Here is an 18,835-nt window from a genome sequence, read left to right on the forward strand (position 1 = left end):
CAACAAATAAGTTATTGATGAACCCATTTACTTTTATTTTATTGCACATACAAATTTGTGGGCTTAGTCACATGAATACAATAGTGACAGATACATTTATTTCCTGTGTGTGTACAAACTATTCCTTTGATTAAAACTAAATTAATTTCCTAGTTAAAATCCTGTTTGGGAAAATACTTCTAGTTGTGAATTTTCTTATTTCTCATATTCACTTGGTTACTGAGTAATGAACACTACTAAGGTAATCCAACATTTATATACATTGCTAATGAAAATCAGTCTCCAGTGACTAGGAAACAGCCTATCAACCTTAGCTGCCAAAAGCTTGGACTAAGAGGAAATGCAAACTAGCAGTTATGATACAGACTTTTCAAATCCACTGTAGAATAGCTTGGATTAAAAATAAATCAACCATTCACAAATTAATTTCTTATATGTTAAGAAATTTCTGTGTGTTACAATGCACACTAAATTGGTTATTAAGCTGAAATATGGTATTCACAGATGTATAATACTTAACATTAATGTAGTAATGCTCTGTGTAGGGCACTAGTCTTGTCTGCAGGAGGATGAAAAAGAAGGCAGGTAATTAAAAAATTTAATACTAAGGAATTTGACATTCAGTTTTGAAGTCAGTGTATATACATATATGAAACATGAAAACAGAGAGACTGGGGGAGCTTGAGCTTGATGTTTAATAGAGCAACTGAGCCCACTCACTTTTCTATTAATCTGCTTCTCAGCTCAGAGTGAGAGAACTTTCGGTTTTAAAGTTTTTAAAAATTATATGAAACACTCCTTAGGATTTTGTAGCTGTTTTCAACTCTCCAAACCTGAGAATGTTCTTTTCAGTAAACTTTATTAAAGTTAAACATGCACAGAGAAAAGTACACCAAATGATGAACAGAATAGCTTCATAAATTCTCACTGAGGGAACAAACCTGTGATTCACTGGAGGCTCAATGACTGACAGGACATTAACAAGGCTCCAGAAGCCCCGCCCACCTCCTGTCCTCCAGGAGGTGCCTATGTTCCAGGCAACACTGGCCTGACTTCAATCTCCATTGGTTAACTTTGTCTGTTCGTATCCTTCATAAATATACAACCATTTAAGAGACACTTAGGAGATTCATCTATCTCATTGTGTATTGTATCAGATTATTTGATTTCACTGCTAAGTAAACCACCATATATTCACTCTACTGCTGAAAATTTGTATTGTTTCTCATCTTTGATTATTATAAAATAAAAGTTTTGTATGTTGTGAACATATCATTAGTGTACATGTATATGTGTTTCAATTGGATATAAATCCAGGAGTAGAATTACTAGATTACAGGATACATAAATGCTGAGCTATAGTAGGTAGTGTGAATTAAACCCACCCCTCCCATGGTTACACCAATGGCCATTCCCATAACCCAGTAGATGATAGCTGCACTGGCTATACATTACACATCTATTTACTTTGGGCAACTCTGGTGGCTTGATAGTAGTATCCCCTTGTGACTTTACTTTGTTTTCTTGCTGTTGTTTATTGGTAAATTGCAAAAGCATGCTATGAATTACTTGTTCAAGTCTTTTGCCCACTTTTTCTTCTGGGCTATTAGTTGCCTATGGAAATTCTTGATATATTCTGGATTAGATCCTTAATTAGATTTATAATTTAGAAATTTTACCACTCTAGGACTTACTTGGTTTTTTTTTTACTCTCAATAAAATCTTTTGACAAACAGAAGTTTGTAATTTTTATTTATTTATTTTTGCTTTCTGTGTCAATACTGGGGTTTCTTTTTTTTTCTTGGGGGTCCGGTCGTGGGGACTGAACTCTGGGCCTGGGCGCTGTCTCTCAGCTCTTCAGCTCAAGGCTAGATAGAGTACCTACCACCTGAGCCACAGCACCACTTCTGGCTTTTTTTTTTTTTTGCTTATGTGGTGCTGAGGAATCAAACCCAGGGCCTCATGTATGCAAGGCAAGAATTCTTACCACTGAGCTACCTTCCCAGCCCCAATACTGGGGTTTCAACTCAGGGATTTGAGTTCTCCCTTTATGGCAGATGCTCTACCATTTGAGCCACACTTCCACTTGTGGCTTTTTACTGGTTAAAAAGAGGTAAGAATCTCATGGACTTTTTTTTTGCCTGAACTGGCTTCAAACTGTGATCCTCAGATCTTGGCCTCTAAGTACCTAAGATTACAGGTGTGAGCCACTGATGACCAGCTAATTCACATGCCTTTCCCTTTTTGTACAGTACTTTATTATAATTGAGATCTTACTTCACAATCTGAATTTCTTTTAGAAGTTATTGGGGTTTTTTGCCTTCCATAGTGATATCCTCCATTTACCTGGTTGATTTTTGTGTACAGTGTGAAGTAGGGTCAACTCATTTTCTAAAAGTGAAGATTTAAATATCTCTATAGTGTTTATGAAAAGACTCATTCATCTTCCTCCTGGTATATGGCAGTGACAATTTTATCATGTCAAGTGACTGAATTTATTAGTTTTTCATTGCTGTGATAAACACCTGAGAGTCACAAAGAATAACAAATTATACAAATCAGATAAGCATCCCTCTGGTATATGTACTGAAATTGTGCTGACTTTGTAAGTCAATTTGGACAGATTGGATCATAAAAATATTGTCTCTTATTTTGTGGATGTTTATTTAGGATTCATAATTTCAATAATAACCTGTGGTTTTCAACTAAATTAGATTTATTTGTTTTTGATTATATTAAGAATATTTAAAATTTTTAATTATATAGTTGTCACTCATCTAAAATTATTTATTCTCTTACATTAATTAAACAACCCCCATGGTGTTAACAGTAGTAATTCATGAATCAAAGTCACTATACACAGTGGTGAATCTTTTTCAGTCTATTTTCTCTCAGGGATTCTATCTCCTGTTGTCTTCAATCTACTATTGAGCAGAGCTATTGAGAGATTTTTCTTTTAATTGGCTCTTCTTTTATAAATTATATTTTTCTCTGGGATTTGTCTATTATTTGGGACAAAATTTTCTGTTTTGCATTCTTTATTTAGGATGTCTGTTTTAAAGTCTTTAATTTTACCATGTGATTTATCTCTGTGCTGGTATCAATTAATGATTATCTTCTCTCATTTAATTTCCAGGTTCTTAATATGATATTTTTTTCACCATATTTGAGCATGTTGCATTTCACAGTAAGAGACTGGGTCCTACTTAATTCTTCTTCTTATTATTTTTTTTGGTCAGTTGTGGGGCTTGAACTCACTGTCCCTGAGCTTTTTCACCCAAGGCTGGCACTCTACAACTTTGAGCCACAATGCCACTTCTGGTTTTCTGGTGGTAAATTGGAGATAAGAATATCAGACTTTCCTGCCTGGGCTGGCTTTGAACCAGGATCCTCAGATCTCAATCTCCTGAGTAGCTAGAATTACAGGTATGAGCCACCAGCACCCAGCTGCTTAATTCTTTTTGAAGTAGACAATCACTCTTGTGTAGGACTCTGATATACAGGTCTTAGACTGCTTTACTGGGCTATGGATCCAATGACAATCTCACTTCAAAGCCTTTGTAATATAACTGCAGAATACTGGGGCTCTTCTTGACCCTTCTGCTGCTGAAGGGAGTCTCAGGTGGAGACTAAGAGTACTACTCAAATAAGGCTGTTTGTCAACAATATGATTCCTTCTCTTGGTTGGTACCATTGTAAGGAAACTCCAGTTGGGAAAAACAAAGAAGCCACCACTGAAAAAGCCAAATTAAGAGTCTTTATTGGAGAGGACTGCTGGTAAACTCTTGTCTCAAAGACCAGCAGCCCCAAATGCAGCTAGCACAAAGTTAATATGGGCAAAAACCACATAAGTTGTATGGAATCAAACTCAACAAAAGTACAGCAAACCAGATGAGGACATTTAAATCTAATGGAAAAGCAAACCATCTATGAAAACAATCAGGGGAAATCAAGGGCCAATTATCTAGGGGAAGCATAGACCCACTCTCCTTACTTCAGTACCACCTGGTAATCTAGTGACTGTCCGTAGGAAAGTAGACCCAGGCCTACTATGAAGGAGGAAGAAAGAACCTATGTTGGGTACCTTTGGGAAATTCTTATGTTTCCTTGTGCTGCTGAGTGGGGGTAGGAATAGTAAGGCACTCTGCTAGTGTGTCATCTTCCCCAATCTAGTCCTACTACTAGTTCCCTTTTTTCTGTCTGCTTTAGAGTTTTCCTTAGATGGTCTAACAAATTATTTGCAGAATTTATTTCTGCACTTCATGGGAAGAAAGGAGAGAAATAGATCTACACTCACATCTTGACCTGGAATCCTTTTCATCACTATTTTAGTTGAACATTCTGGTACATACCTGTAATCTCAGCACCTGGGAAGCAGGGGCAGGAGCCTTTCAAATTCAAGTTCAAAGCCAGACTTGGCTACATAGGAAGAGATGCTGCCTCAAAAAAAAAAAATGCAACAACAACAAAAAAAAAAACAAAGACTATTTTAAATGAAAGAATTAAGTGAATCAGTGAAAAAAAAATCAGTCCTTGAAAAAAAATCAAGGTTTGAACTCAAGACCTCAAAGCTTGCTAGGCAGACACTGCACTGAGCCCTTTTTTGTTCTAGTTTTTCAAATAGATTGGGTTTTGCTTTCTGCTCAGGCATATCCCTAGGCTGTGATCCACCTATTTTAGGCTTTCTATCCTAACTAGGAGAACAGGCATGTACCAGCACCAGCTCTAGGTTGAGAAGGTATCTTCAAACCATGATCCTGCCAATCCTAGCCTCTGCCCAGTGCTGGCTTAGAACAGAGATCCTCAGATCTCAGCCTCCAGAGTAGCTAATATTACAGTTGTGAGCCGTCTGTGCCTGACAAAAAAGGGAGCAGTTTTAATAGAAAACCCTAACATGTGGGCAGTTCATCCCTTCTACCATAGTGTAGGTGCATGGGAATTATCCAACTATAGGTTACTGGTTTACTCTAGGCAAGGATATTCGAAGAAAAACAGAGGGAGCTAAACAGAGTCAACTATTTAATTGCTCTGACTAGAACATACTAGGACAATGCATGAAAAGCCAGTAAAGATGAATGCTATTATCAACAACAACAACAACAAAACATTGAAGGAGATGAGAAAAAAACAAAGCAAATGAACTTCACACACACACACACACACACACACACACACACACACACACACACACACAAACAGAGGCTCAGAAAAGAAGGCAGGAACCTGTGTCCAAAACAGGAAATATAGGAAATACCAGCTGAGACACTGGCCACTTGGCACCTGCTGAGCTGTCCCCCTAATCCATCCTATTTTAAATCATTGATGCATGGCTGTGCTTTTCTTTTCTGCACCTGAAGGAATGACTTCACTCTAGATTGAGTCCTGTAAAAGCAGTGGAGATTTTTGTTTTGTTTTTTTTTAATTTGAGCACACAGTGATTTGCCTCAGTCTAGTCATTTGCTCCCTCAAGGAAACAGCTATTCTAATGAGTATCCCGCTTAGGGTCCTGGCAAGGAACTCAAATTTCTCAGCAACTTGTTGGGAGGCAATGACTACAGGGCTAAGAATGGCTCTTGGCCCCTCCCACCCACTGTCATAGATGTACCTGACACACATACTTGTGTAAGTTGGTCCTCCCTTTGTACCTTCCTTTCCCTGAAAGCATGAAAACACAAGTAGATGGTGGAAGTCCAGATCTAGATTCCTTTGTTGCATAAACAATGCTGTTGGGCAGATTACTTCTCTGGGCCTTCGGTTTCCCAATGTAGACACAATAGCCCCACATATCCATGGAGAAAACATTCCAGCACTCCTAATTAATGCCTGAGACTGGGGGTAGTACTGCCCCTGTCTATGCTATGTTACACACACACACACACACACACACACACACACACACACACACACACACACACACACACACACACACACACACACACACACACACACACACACACACACACACGTGTACCTATGATCAACTTTTTTTTATAAATTCTTCATAGTAAGAAATTAACAACAATTGCTAATAATAGAATACTTGTAATCAGAAATCACCGGTGCTTTAAGGTCATTATCAAGCATAATAAAAGTTCTTTTCACATGAAAGCATTGCCATTCTATGAGTTGCTCTGCATGACTGAGGGATGGATGGGTAGCACGTGGTGTGGATTCGCTGGACACAGTATGGTTCACATCCACCCCAGGCTGAAGCAGGACAGTGAGGTCATCACACTACTTTAAGCAGGGCACAATTTAAAATCTATGGGTTGTTTGTCTCTGGAATTTTCCATTGAATACTTCCAGACCACAGTTGAGTGTGAGATATCTGAAATGATAGAAAGGGAAATCAGAGAAGACCGTGACTACTGTAAATAACAATAATAATAATTTGTAGTTATGTGGATTAAGGTAAGCTTTCTGTAGTGCTAGAAGGAGGGAGTAGTCAATAAATTCTAGCCATTTGTGGTTGCTGTGATTATTACTGTTGTTGTATTTTTTCCATGCTGGGGATCAAACCCAGGACCTCCCACAGGTTCATGTGCCACTAAGCACTGAACTACAACCTCAGCCCTTGGATTTTTTTTAAATTTTATTTTATTGTAAAGATGCTGTACAGAGGGGTTGCAGATAGTTACATAAGTAAGGCAATGAGTACATTACTTGTCGATCATTGTTCCCCTTGTTGTCCTAATATCTCTTTCCTTTCCTACCTCCCATGCTCCTCCCCACCCCATCCTACCCCCATCCCTACCCCCCTCCCCAAAGTTGTAAAGTTCGTCTCCAATATACTGTCCTGTGAGTATCATTGTTGCAATGGATCATCCTGTGTTCTGTTTCAGCGTTTTGTTATTCCTCTTCCCCTCCCTTGATTAGACAAATGTATATACAATATGCAGGGTACCAAAATCAAGTACAGTGACAACAGGGGATATACCATAGGGGGAAGAACATACAAAGGAAACCAAAACAAATCTCTCAGTATATTTAAAGCAATAACAACAAAGACAGAACTCTTGTGTCTATATCTTGGGATCTTGGGGTTCATTTCACTTAGCATTATTTTATATGGACATATTTAGATAGCTTTTAAGCTTTTCAGCTCATCTGATAAGATTATCCTATATATATACTAATTATTGCAAATAAGGGAAACCATGGTACCTTAATTTCTTTGGGACTGGCTGACTTCACTTAATATGATTTTTTTCAAGTCTTTCCATTTCCTAACAAATATAATTAGAACTCAAAAAATTATATCCTCCAAAAACAAATCCTCAAAGAAACAACCACCCCATCAACAAATAGGCTAAAGATTTAAAGAAAGACTTCTCTGAAGAGGAAATAAGAATAGCCAATAGACACATGAAGAAATGCTCAACCTCTCTAGCCATAAAAGAAATGCAAATAAAAACAACATTGAGATTCCACCTCACCCCAGTTAGAAAGGCTACAATCAAGAACTCTAATAACAACAGATGCTGGAGGGGATGTGGCCAAAAAGGAACCCTACTGCATTGTTGGTGGGAATGTAGACTTGTTCAACCACTTTGGAAAGTAGTATGGAGGTTCCTCAAAAGACTCCACATAGAGCTCACCTATGACCCAGCAATCCCACTTTTGGGCATTTACCCAAATGATCACAAACAAGACTATACTAAAGCTACCAGCACAACTATGTTTATTGCAGTATTATTTACCATAGCTAAGATATGGAACCAACCCAGATGCTCCTCAGTAGATGAGTGGATCAAGAAAATGTGGTGTTCCATGTTTATTGCAGCACTGTTCACATTAGCTAGGATATGGAAACAACCCAGATGCCCCACCACAGATGAATGGATCCCAAAATTGTGGTATCTATACACAATGGAATATTATGCAGCCATTAGAAATGACAAAATAATGGCATTTGCAGGGAAATGGATGGAGCTAGAATGAATCATGTTGAGCGAGGTAAGCCAAGAGCAAAGAGGCAAACGGTACATGGTCTCCCTGATAAGTGGATGCTAAATCCAAAATGTTAGGTGATACGACAAAACTAACAGGACTTAAGAAACAAAGAACTCCCACTCATCTGGTAGAACCACTACTAAATATCCCCATGCTGCTGATCACATGTATGGTGTATAACATGTGAACATCGTTATATGTTATAGACTGTGATAGACAATTTGCTCCAGGAAAGTTAGAATGAACTTGTGACTTTAAATGAGCATCATTATTCCACAATACTGTGAAATTTGGGAAATTATGTAATCACTTAATCACAATCAAAAAAAAAAAAAAAGAACCTTGGGGAAGGTAGGGAGGGAAGGGATGGTAGGGGGAAAACAATGGAGGGGGTAACAATGTTCAATAGGAAATGTACTCATTACCTCACTCATGTAACTGTAACCCTCTGTATAGTATCTTTACAATAAAAATAAAATAAAATAAAATAAAAAAAGAAAGAAAGAAAAAAAGAAAATGTGGTGTATAAATACAATGGAATTCTATGCTTTCATCAGAAAGAATGACACAGTCCTTGGATTTTTGAGACAGGGTCTCTCTATGGAACCCAGGCTGGCCTTGAACTCAGTAGCAGCTCAGGCTAATCTTGAGTTCATGATCTTCCTACCCCTACCTCCTAAGTGCTGGGATTAATGTTGTATACCACCAAACCTGGTTTCAAAACACTTTTATATATATTGTACCATCTGATACATTTTTTAAAATTTTATTTTATTTTATTTGTGAACATACTGTACAGAGGGGTTACAATTACATGGGCAGGATAATGCGTACAATTCTTACCAAGCATTGCAGCCTCCTCCTTTGGTTTACCCTTCACATCCCTTCCCAGCCTCCCCCCTCCCCCCCAATCCCAATTCTTCTCCTTCCCCCTCCTCCCCCCTCCCCTGACGTTGTAAAGCTCGTTTTGGACATGACAACTTGTACTTCTCATTGTTGCAACAGGTCCACCTGTATCCTTAAACAACTGGTTTTTCCCCATCTCCTCCACAAGTTATACTGACATCAAATATAGTGAAAGCAGGGATTATACTGTGGGGGAGGGACATACAAAGCAACAAAGAGATAATCTTATAAATGCATTAGAAACACATGCATGAAAGAAAAAAACATTAAAATACATATCTAAGGGTTCATTTTCCCGACATCACATTATCTGATCTTTTCCGCTTGACTCATACATATAAATAAGTGGGCGAAAGACTTAAAGAGAAACTTCTCTGAAGAAGAAAGAAGGATGGCCAATAGACACATGAAGAAATGTTCAACATCCCTAGCCATAAAAGAAATGCAAATCAAAACAACATTGAGATATCACCTCACCCCAGTTAGAACGGCAAAAATCAAGAACTCTAACAACAACAGATGCTGGAGGGGATGTGGACAGAAAGGAACCTTACTTCATTGTTGGTGGGAATGTAAACTTGTTCAACCACTTTGGAAAGCAGTATGGAGGTTCCTCAAAAGACTTCACATAGAACTCCCCTATGACCCAGCAATCCCACTTTTGGGCATTTACCCAAATGTTTACAAACAAGACCACACTAAAGCTACCAGCACAACTATGTTTATTGCAGCATTATTTACCATAGCTAAGATATGGAACCAACCCAGATGCCCCTCAGTAGATGAATGGATCAAGAAAATGTGGTATATATACACAATGGAATTCTATGCCTCCATCAGAAAGAATGACATTGCCCCATTTGTTAGGAAATGGAAAAACTTGGAAAAAATTATATTAAGTGAAGTAAGCCAGGCCCAAAGAAACATAGGTCCCATGGTTTCCATCTGATACATTTTTAAGGGTTATACTCAATTAACTTAGTCTTCACTATGGTTTTATGAGGTACATACTACTCCCAACCTTATTTAACAATTGGCCACTACTTAGAAGTTACCTAAGTGATAGAAGTATAATTTAATGCTAGTTCCAGAGATCACAGCTATGTTCTCCACTAGGGGTAGGACCCAGGCCTCGTGCTTACTAGACAGCAGCTGTACTGCTGAGTTAAATTCTCAACCCTAAGACTACTTTTTTGAACCTTGTGAAAAAGACATTGTCCTAACGTGTCGACTCATCTGGTTGTAACATTTCTACGAGAGAGGAGTCACTGTCCTAGTTTTATTAACAAAGATAGTGTCATGCTTGTAAGGACCAGCCACAGAGAAAGCCAGGTCTCCTTTCCCTGTGACTGTGGTTGGGGCAGCACAGCAGATAGTATGGTGTTCCCTACAACAATAGCAAAAGCAGCAGTATCCATAGCAAGTTCAGAGAAAAGTTTCCAACATATTTGCTCTCACTAAATGTTCATAACCAATATGGGCTCTGAGTTCTATATAAACCCCAATTAGGTAAAGGAACTTAAGGTCACCGAGATGAATGAAGGGGCTATGTGGATGAACCTCTAGGGCATGGTGGAGTTAGGGAGTGGGGTGTCCACATGGTCTTCCATGCCCAAACTATATTTCAGCCCCCAAGCAGCCATCCACTGCAGTACCTAAGCCAGATACCTAGCAGATGTAGCAGCATCTGCCTGGTCAACATAGCAAGTAGAAGGAGGACAACCTATGTCTCATAGACTCCTGGGGATTTTCTGTGTAAATAACCACATTGCTTGCAAATGCAGTGTTATATCTTTCCAATCTGCATGAGTTTTACTTTCTTTTCGTGCTTTATTGCAGTGGCTAAGACTTCCAGTACTACATGGAATAGCAGTAATGAAAGTAGACATTGTTGCTTTGTTCTAGATCTTGAAATGCATTCAGTCTTTTGTTGTTAAATACAATATTTGATATATGTAGAGAAAGTTTCCCTTTAGCCCTACTGTACTAAAAGATTTGTTTGTTGTTATTATTAATGGATGTTAAATGGATGTTTATTACTAATGGATGTTAAATCTTACGAGGTGGTTGTTCTACATTAGCTAATGTGGTTTCATATTTTCTCTTCTTTAGCCTGTTGATACGGTTGATTATACTGATTGATACTCAACTATTGAATGAGCCTTGTACGGTTGACATAAATCTCACTTGGCCATGATGTCTAACTCTTGTTATACTGCTGGGATTGAATTAAATTGGTCATATAATTTTATATCTAAATTTGTGAAAGGTAAGATTTTTAGCTTTCTTTTTCTTTTTTTTTTTTTTTTTTGTAGTATACTGTCCTTAGCTAGGTTTGGTAACATGATGAGCTTCTAAAGAGAATAGAGAGGGGGGCGCCAGTGGCTCACACCTGTAATCCTAGCTACTCTCAGGAGGCTGAGATCTGAGGATCACGGTTCAAAACCAACCTCAGCAGGAAAGCCCATGAGTCTCTGCTCTCCAATTAACCTGCAGAGAACCAGAAGTGACGCTGTGGCTGGAAGTGGTAGAACACTAGCCTTAAGTGCAGGGACAGGGATAGCACCCAGGCCCTAAAATCAAACCCCATGACCACCACCCATGACCACCACAACAACAAAAATGAGAAATGTTTTCTCTATTTTCTGAAAGACATTATATACAATTACTATATATGCTTCTTTGAATGTTTTGGCAAAATTCTTCTAGGAAACCATCTGGGCCTGAAGATTACTTTTTGTGAAGAAATACTTTAGTTATAAATCTGATGTCTTTAGTAGTCATAGAACTCTTTGGATCATCAGTTTTTATCCTCACTGGGTTTTGTTTGCAGGATAGTTTATCTTCTTGAGGGATTATTTCCCTTTGTCATTTTATAACTTCTTTCTTTGTCCATAGTAACTTTCTTTGCTCTGGACTCTGTTTTTTTGTTTGTTTGTTTGTTTGTTTGTTTTTGTTTTTGGTTGTGGGACTTGAATTCTGGGCCTGGGTGCTGTCCCTGAGCTCTTCAGCTCAAGGCAAGTGCTCTACCACTTGAGCCACAGCCCCACACCCTGATCTGGACTCTGTTTTGTCTGAGATTAATATAACCACTCATGCTTCCTTCTGATGGTTTGTCCGAAAAATCTTTTTCCTTTCTTTCTTTGTGTCTACTTAGCTCATTGAACTTGAAGTGAGTTTTTGGAAAACAACAAATAGTTGGGTCATGGTTTTGTGTTTTTCTCTTTAATCCACCTCAATAATCTCGGCATTGATTTGTTTCTAACACATTTATAAGATTATTTCTTTGTTGCTTTGTATGCCCCTCCCCCACAGTATAACCCCTGCTTTCACTGTATTTGATGTCGGTATAATTTGTGGAGGGGAAGGGGAAAAACAAGTCGTTTAAATAAGGATACAGGTGGACCCGTTGCAACAATGAGAAGTACAAGTTGTCATGTCGAAAACGAACTTTACAACTTTGGTGGGTGAGGGGGGGGAGGATTGGGTGAGGGGTCAGGGGGAGGCTGGGAAGGGATGGGAAGGGGAAACAAAGGAGGAGGCTACAATGCTTGATTAGAAATGTACTCATTATCTTGCCCATGTAATTGTAACCCCTCTGTACAGTATTTTCACAATAAAAAATAAATTAAAAAAAAAAATCTCTGCATTGGGGGCTGGTAAGGTGGCTCAGTGGTAGAGCACTTGCCTTGCATGCATGAGGTCCTGGATTCAATTCCTCAACACCACATAAGCAAAAAGAAAAAACCCGGAAGTGGTTCTGTGGCTCAAGTAAGTAGAGCACTAGCCTTGAGCTGAAGAGCTGAGGGACAGCGCCCAGAGTTCAGGCCACGACCGGACCAAAAAAAAAAAAAAAATCTCTGCATTTTATTTGGTGTATATATAGAACAGTTACAATTTTCATCACCATTCATTTATCAGGGACTAAGGCTGATATTTTATTCTTATCTATTTGTTATGTTATCTTTTTATTGTTTATGTTTCTTATACTTCTGCTCCTTTACCTTGTTGTTAGCCTTCTTGTGGTTTTGACATTTTCTAAGAGTCCCATTTTGATTTCATTATATAATTTTTTTAGTATATCACTTTCTATTGTTTCCCTAGCAATGATTATATTAGGAAACTGTTGCTGGGCAACCTTTGGGCATGAGAAGAAACCACAGAATCAGGGGTCCTAATGCCACTGGGTGGAGTCGAGAGAGACAATAGGCTTCACTGCTGCTGTGTGCTGCCAGGTCGCTGCTGGTGTCCCAGTTGTGGGCCAAGGGCTTTGCTGCTATTGCTCTTGGCAGAGCAATTGGCTGCAAGAACCCTGGGTTTTAAGGATGGTGTTTGGAGCTTCTAACAGGGTCCTTGTGGGAGTTCCCTTCTCGGGATTTTGGCCAGAGAACAGGATATTCTTGGGGATGTTTTTGTCTGTGTCTGTTGATGATTCTTGGTTGCAGGCCTTTCTTAAGTTTAGTCCAGCATGTACAGAATACAGAAAGAAAATTTGGGAACTCACCACCTCAGTTTCTCAAGATCTGGGGTTTCTTGCCAGTCACCTCTGCTTTCTTCCAGTTTTCAGAGCTCTTATCATTGCCTGTGGAAGCATTTCCAGAGCAGTTAGTTGTATGTAGGGGAGAAGAGCAGGGAAAAGTATCTCTGTGGTCTTGTTCCAGAACCGGAAATCAGCACGGCCTGCTTTTAATGTTTGAGACATGCTTTTTTTTCCCCCTGGGTGATTTTCCAGAGAGTAGAAAAAATACCATCAACAGTAATTCCTATGATCCAAACTACAATCTGCTTCCTTAGAAGGGATCAGATGCTTAGCCCTTAGTCACAGTTTGCCTCTGTTTGCAGAGTGTTCAATTCCTTTTGAAAACCTGAACAGATTATCACTTCCCAACACAGGTCATCAACCCCAGTTGATCAGCAAAGCCCATACTTGTCAGTGTGTGCTCTGAGCTCTTCTCATTCCTTGCCTAGCGTGCTGAATAAGGTTTTTCTTTGGAGCTGGAAGATGACAAGTACCTATATCTAGAAAGAGGCAATCTTGGCAGAATTGGAGCTTTCTTAATTACAAACGTTTGACAGGATGAATAAAGTCTTGTCGGGCAGGACAATCCCCACATTCTAGAGGTTAAGGAAGGAGAACTGCAAGTTTGAGGCCATCCTGGGTCACATACCATGAGTCTATCTTACACACACACACACACACACAGACTTTCTGTATCTGCATTCTACTTGATTCTGTCTTGGACCATTGCCTGACTTAGATAGAATGGGCTTGCAGCCCAGTGACTTGCAGGGAAGTACTATATTAAAAACTTAGAGTTCATGTTTTAAATCAACCAACAAAGACATGCCAGGCAGAACACACTGTGCCCCTATAGAGCCCTGTCTCTCCTTCAAACCAAACCAAGCCAAACCAGAAAAAAAAAACTTGAGTGTATGCTCTTCCTTCACTGTGAAGATAATCTCCTGGTTTTCTCTTAAGTGACCAGACATGGACAACAAAGAATTCAATCCACTGAGTATCTTTTCCCTTAAAGGTAGTTTTAAAAAATATAGACTGGATTTAACATGATTTATATCACTCATTTTTGAATCCTATATTACTTTTTGCCACAATTTTAAAGGCTTTCATAAATGAATATATAAAATGCTAAAATGTATAGAAAAGGCTGAGTTTACCTGCTCTTAGACTTACGTCAGTACGATGATTCATAGTACAGTAAATAAACTTTAAAAGTAGAATATTTATGTGTTTCAGATGAATTCAATGTCCAAATATGAAGTAATACATTTTAAGGTATATTTTATGGTTGATGTTTTTATTTTCTTTCCCTGAAATGCCCTTTATCTTTATGAGCTATATCTTTTTTTTTAATGTTGTTGTTGTTTGTTTAAAAACACATGCCATTTTCTGGCTCTACATGAAAAGTTTGTTGTCTGAGTTCAAGGTTAAAAAGAAGCCAATAAATTAACATGCTGGATTTGATATAGGAGCTGTTTACTCTCAACTTATTAAAGAACCAAATAAATCACGGACAGACAACCAATCAGCATATTTAAACTGTTTTTATTTGTTTTACATTTATTTTTAAAGAATCAGTAGAGAGCTTATTTAATTTCAAACCTTCATTTTACTTTTCTTTTTTAAGTAAGGGTAGAAGCAATTTGGAACACTTCAATTTACACAAAGGAAAAGGCTCTCAGAGACAACTATAATCTCAGCAGAAATCATGATTATAAAAATTTACACAAACCCCCAAGACAGACAAGGCAGGAGCTAAGCCAGTATATAATATGTCAGTCTTTTAAATAGAGGACAAAAAATAAGAATGTCACTAAAACAAGAAAAAGTCAATACTTTAGCCTTCCTGCCACAAGTCTAAAATGTTAAAATAAAATAAATCAGTAATTAAACCATCTAACAAAACAGCTTTTTCCTTTGTTTTCTTTTTGAAGTGAATCTCCTTTTACTTTCTTTGTATTTTTGGAAATGTTCAAATGGAGCCTTCCTTGGAAAAGGGATGAATTTGGTAGTTTCGAAACTCCAAAGATAAACAAAGCAGTCAATTTCCCGTCCCTCCTCCCCCTCTCTTCCCACCTCACCCCTGTAAATAACCCCAGGCTACTGTCTGGGCCTCCCTAGGCTCCTCAGGGGGTGGGGGTAGAGGCCCAGGGGGCAAAGGTGAGCAAGGAGGAGGGGGAGTGGAGGAAGGGAACAGGAAGAGGGGGGAAAAGGGGTGGGCTCATCTCCGGTGACCCCTGCTGGGCATATAGAATGCTTTATATGACAACACACACACACACACACACACACACACACACACACACACACACACACACACAGAGAGAGAGAGAGAGAGAGAGAGAGAGAGAGAGAGAGAGAGAGAGTGGGACCAAAGCCAAACAAGAGAAACTTGGAGGGGGTGGGGGCAGCAAGAAAGTATTGCTACATCAGCTAAAAACTAGTGGTGTTCTTTCCTGGTTTGAAGTCAGCTCCTAGTACTGGCTTGGAATTGCCCACAGCGATATTGGACCCCTGCCCACTCAGCAGGAAAGGCAGACCGCTTTCCAGGCCAGCAGCAGGCTTTTAATAAAACAAGATACTGTCCCATTACTTAGGCGATCTTGGCAATGAAGCCCCCTCTCCCTAGAAGCAGCAGGTCCTATCAGGGGCCCCTTTCTCTGTTCAATGTTCCTGGGGCTTGCTAGGGGGTGGGGGGACCCCAGCTTATGTAAGGCCCCCCCACCCACAGTGAGGCTTATGCTGGTTTCAGCTGCTGAGAGCCCTCTACAAAGGCTCCGTCTGAACTCTCCAGGCCCTGCTGGGACACACAGAAGTGGCTGAAGTGGCCGAATATAGAATCAGCCTGACAGATTAGGAGAGATGCATTAGTCAGAAAGTAGACTTGTCTGAATTCCTTAAAAGACAGAATTCCAGCACAACAGACAAGTGCTGGTCATTGACAGAAAGGCCTGACAGCCTGGATTTGATTCCCAATCTGCTGTGACTTCCTGTCTGGCTTTGGATAAATTGTCAAGTGTTGACTCAAGACTCCAAATTTGTAAAGTGCACAGCAGGTTGGTGGGGTTGGGGCTTGGCAATAAATCAGCTCTCAAGCTGTCACTTCCCTCCCCCTTCTCCCCCCAAATCTATACACACTTTGACAGTCACAGCACTTTCCTCTTGGGCCAAAATAGGACAGCCCTATCAGCCATAACCAAATGATCAGAAAATTACCAGCTTGGGCAATTGAGCCATGGCCGGGGTATCTAGGGCTTCCTCTGGGTCTGTCGGCTAGGCGCATGCTCAGCTCAACCCCATATACTTCCATTTCCTTCACAGTTCTGGAGAGGATATGGGGGAATCTGGTGTTACAGGTGGTGTTTTGTTCTTCTCTCACTTGAAGCTCATGACTTAGGGAAAGAAAAGAGAGGAAATCTCCCAGGGAACATATGGGCATGTGGACGATGTCAGAGTGGGGAATTTTGTCTCCTGGACTGCAGCCCAGATCTGCCCCAGAACAGCAGGGTCCTGGCAGGAAGCAGGATGTACTGGCCAGCATCTGAGAGGAGCAGGCTTGGAGGAGAACAGCCAGAGTGAGAAAAGATAGTGGAAATGGCAACTTCAGAGGGAGGAACAGAAAGAGGCCAAATGAATCCAGAAAGTCAGAAAAGACGAAACATAGCACAGCACAAAAAGATCAGCCTAAGGTTCTCGAAAGAAAAAAAAATGTGTTTTTGCTGACTCAAGCTAGGAGGGAAATGTACTTGAAGCCTTGGAGGAGCTCCTGGAGTGAAAAGAGAATCTGGATTCTCAGCTGGAGAACCAGATTGAGGCTAGGACAGAACCCTTCACTGCCAAGCACAGCTTTAGGGAAGGAAGGGCTGCAGTGGTTCTTCCCTGGGCTGCTCAGATCAGCTCAGGGAGGGGGAGTGGACATGTTTCCACTTCATTCAGGGGACAAAGCACCTGGATCTGCCATGTTGTGTGATGTGTGTCCAATGTGAGAGACCGTGCTAGGATAGTCCATAGTAGGGATTAAAAAAAAAAAGAATGAATGCTGGGTACTGGTAGGCTCATGTCTGTAATCTTAGGTTCTCAGGAGGCTGAGATCTAAGGATCACAATCCAACACTAGTCTTGGCAGAAAAGTACATGGGACACTTATCTCCAATTAACACCAGAAGTAGAGCTGTAGCTCCAAGTGGTAGAGCACTAGTCTTGAGCAAAAGAGCTCAGGTACTGCATCTAGGCCTTGAGTTCAAGCCTCACAACCACAGCTAACAACGAAAGAAAGAAGGAAGGAAGGAAGGAAGGAAGGGAGGGAGGGAGGGAATAAAGAGAGGGAGGAAGGGAAGGAAGAAAGGGAGGGAGGGAAGAAAGGGAGGGTGGGAAGGAAAAAGGAGCTGCCAGTAGATTCCAGATGGTTTAAAAAGCCCTGTTTGTCAGGTGCTGGTGGCTCACACCTGTAATCCTGGCTACTCAGGAGATTGAGATCTGATGAGCAAAATTAGAAGCCAGAATAAGCAGGAAAGTCTGAGAGACTTTTATTCTCCATTTAACCACCCAAAAAGACAGAAGTGGAGATATGACTCAAGTGGCAGAATGTCAGCCTTGGGTAAAAATGCTAAACGACAGAGCCCTGGCCCTGAGTTTAAGCAATAACAACAACAACAAAAAGTGTTTAAAAGGAAATGTACTCATTACTGTACGGTATATTAAATAGGTGGGTTTCATTTGGTAGCTGATGAATGGAGCACCACGTGCTATTCAGGCAGGAGAATAAGTTTATTTACCAAACTGCTGCCCCCCACCCCCCACCTCCGCTGCACGTGGTGGAGAGGCATGGCTGAAAAAGAAAGGGGTAACCCACCCCAGGCCAGGACTTATCTAGGCCAGGGACAGGAAGAGGTGTGGCCAGGTGGGGGAATAGAGGTTTCATCCAAGAGACTTACTTCTTCCAGACTTCACTCGAGGACTTGCATCAACCAAGGGACAGCTGCTGCTTGCTGCCTTCTCCAGGGGTCAGGGGACACCACACTTCCACCGTTTACTCCTAATGTCAATGCCCCTTGTCAGCAGAGAGAATCTGTGCCCTATTTCATGATTAGTAAAAGGCTGGAATGTAAGGTCCACCCTGGGAAGGCGGAGCAGACTCCTCCCTCCTTTTGGTTAAGTCTCCGCCCAGTACCTGTGTCACCTTGGTAACGGACACACTTGGAGGAAGTCATTCCCCCCCCCTCCCTGAGGTCACATCCACAACTGGTGTGGCCACACCTTCTTCCACCCCTGGCCTTGATAAGTCTGGCCTGGCTGTGGTTCAACCCTTTTTTATTCCTGCTATGTGGGCTTCCAACTTGACCAGAGGTGGCCTGGGAAGAAACCTTTCCCTTGCCTGAATACCACGTGCTACCAATTTAATTTACCTAACAATTGCCTTGCTATATAACTGTAAACCCCTGTTCATAACCTTTACAAT

At 40.4% G+C, this 18,835-nt stretch overlaps 1 long non-coding RNA gene across 1 annotated transcript; it reads right to left on the minus strand.

The window, feature by feature from the left end:
* Positions 1-6,040: 6,040 nt before the first annotated feature.
* On the minus strand, positions 6,041-18,446 carry LOC138821178 (uncharacterized). Its single transcript, XR_011370089.1, has 3 exons — positions 18,312-18,446; positions 13,364-13,441; positions 6,041-6,328 (listed from the first exon to the last, which is right to left on the minus strand). It is a non-coding gene; the product is annotated as an uncharacterized lncRNA (long non-coding RNA).
* Positions 18,447-18,835: the final 389 nt, after the last annotated feature.

This window comes from Dipodomys merriami, unplaced genomic scaffold (assembly GCF_024711535.1).
Source record: "Dipodomys merriami isolate MVZ:Mamm:240054 unplaced genomic scaffold, mDipMer1.0.p SCAF_90, whole genome shotgun sequence".
Classification (NCBI taxonomy): Eukaryota; Metazoa; Chordata; class Mammalia; order Rodentia; family Heteromyidae; genus Dipodomys; species Dipodomys merriami.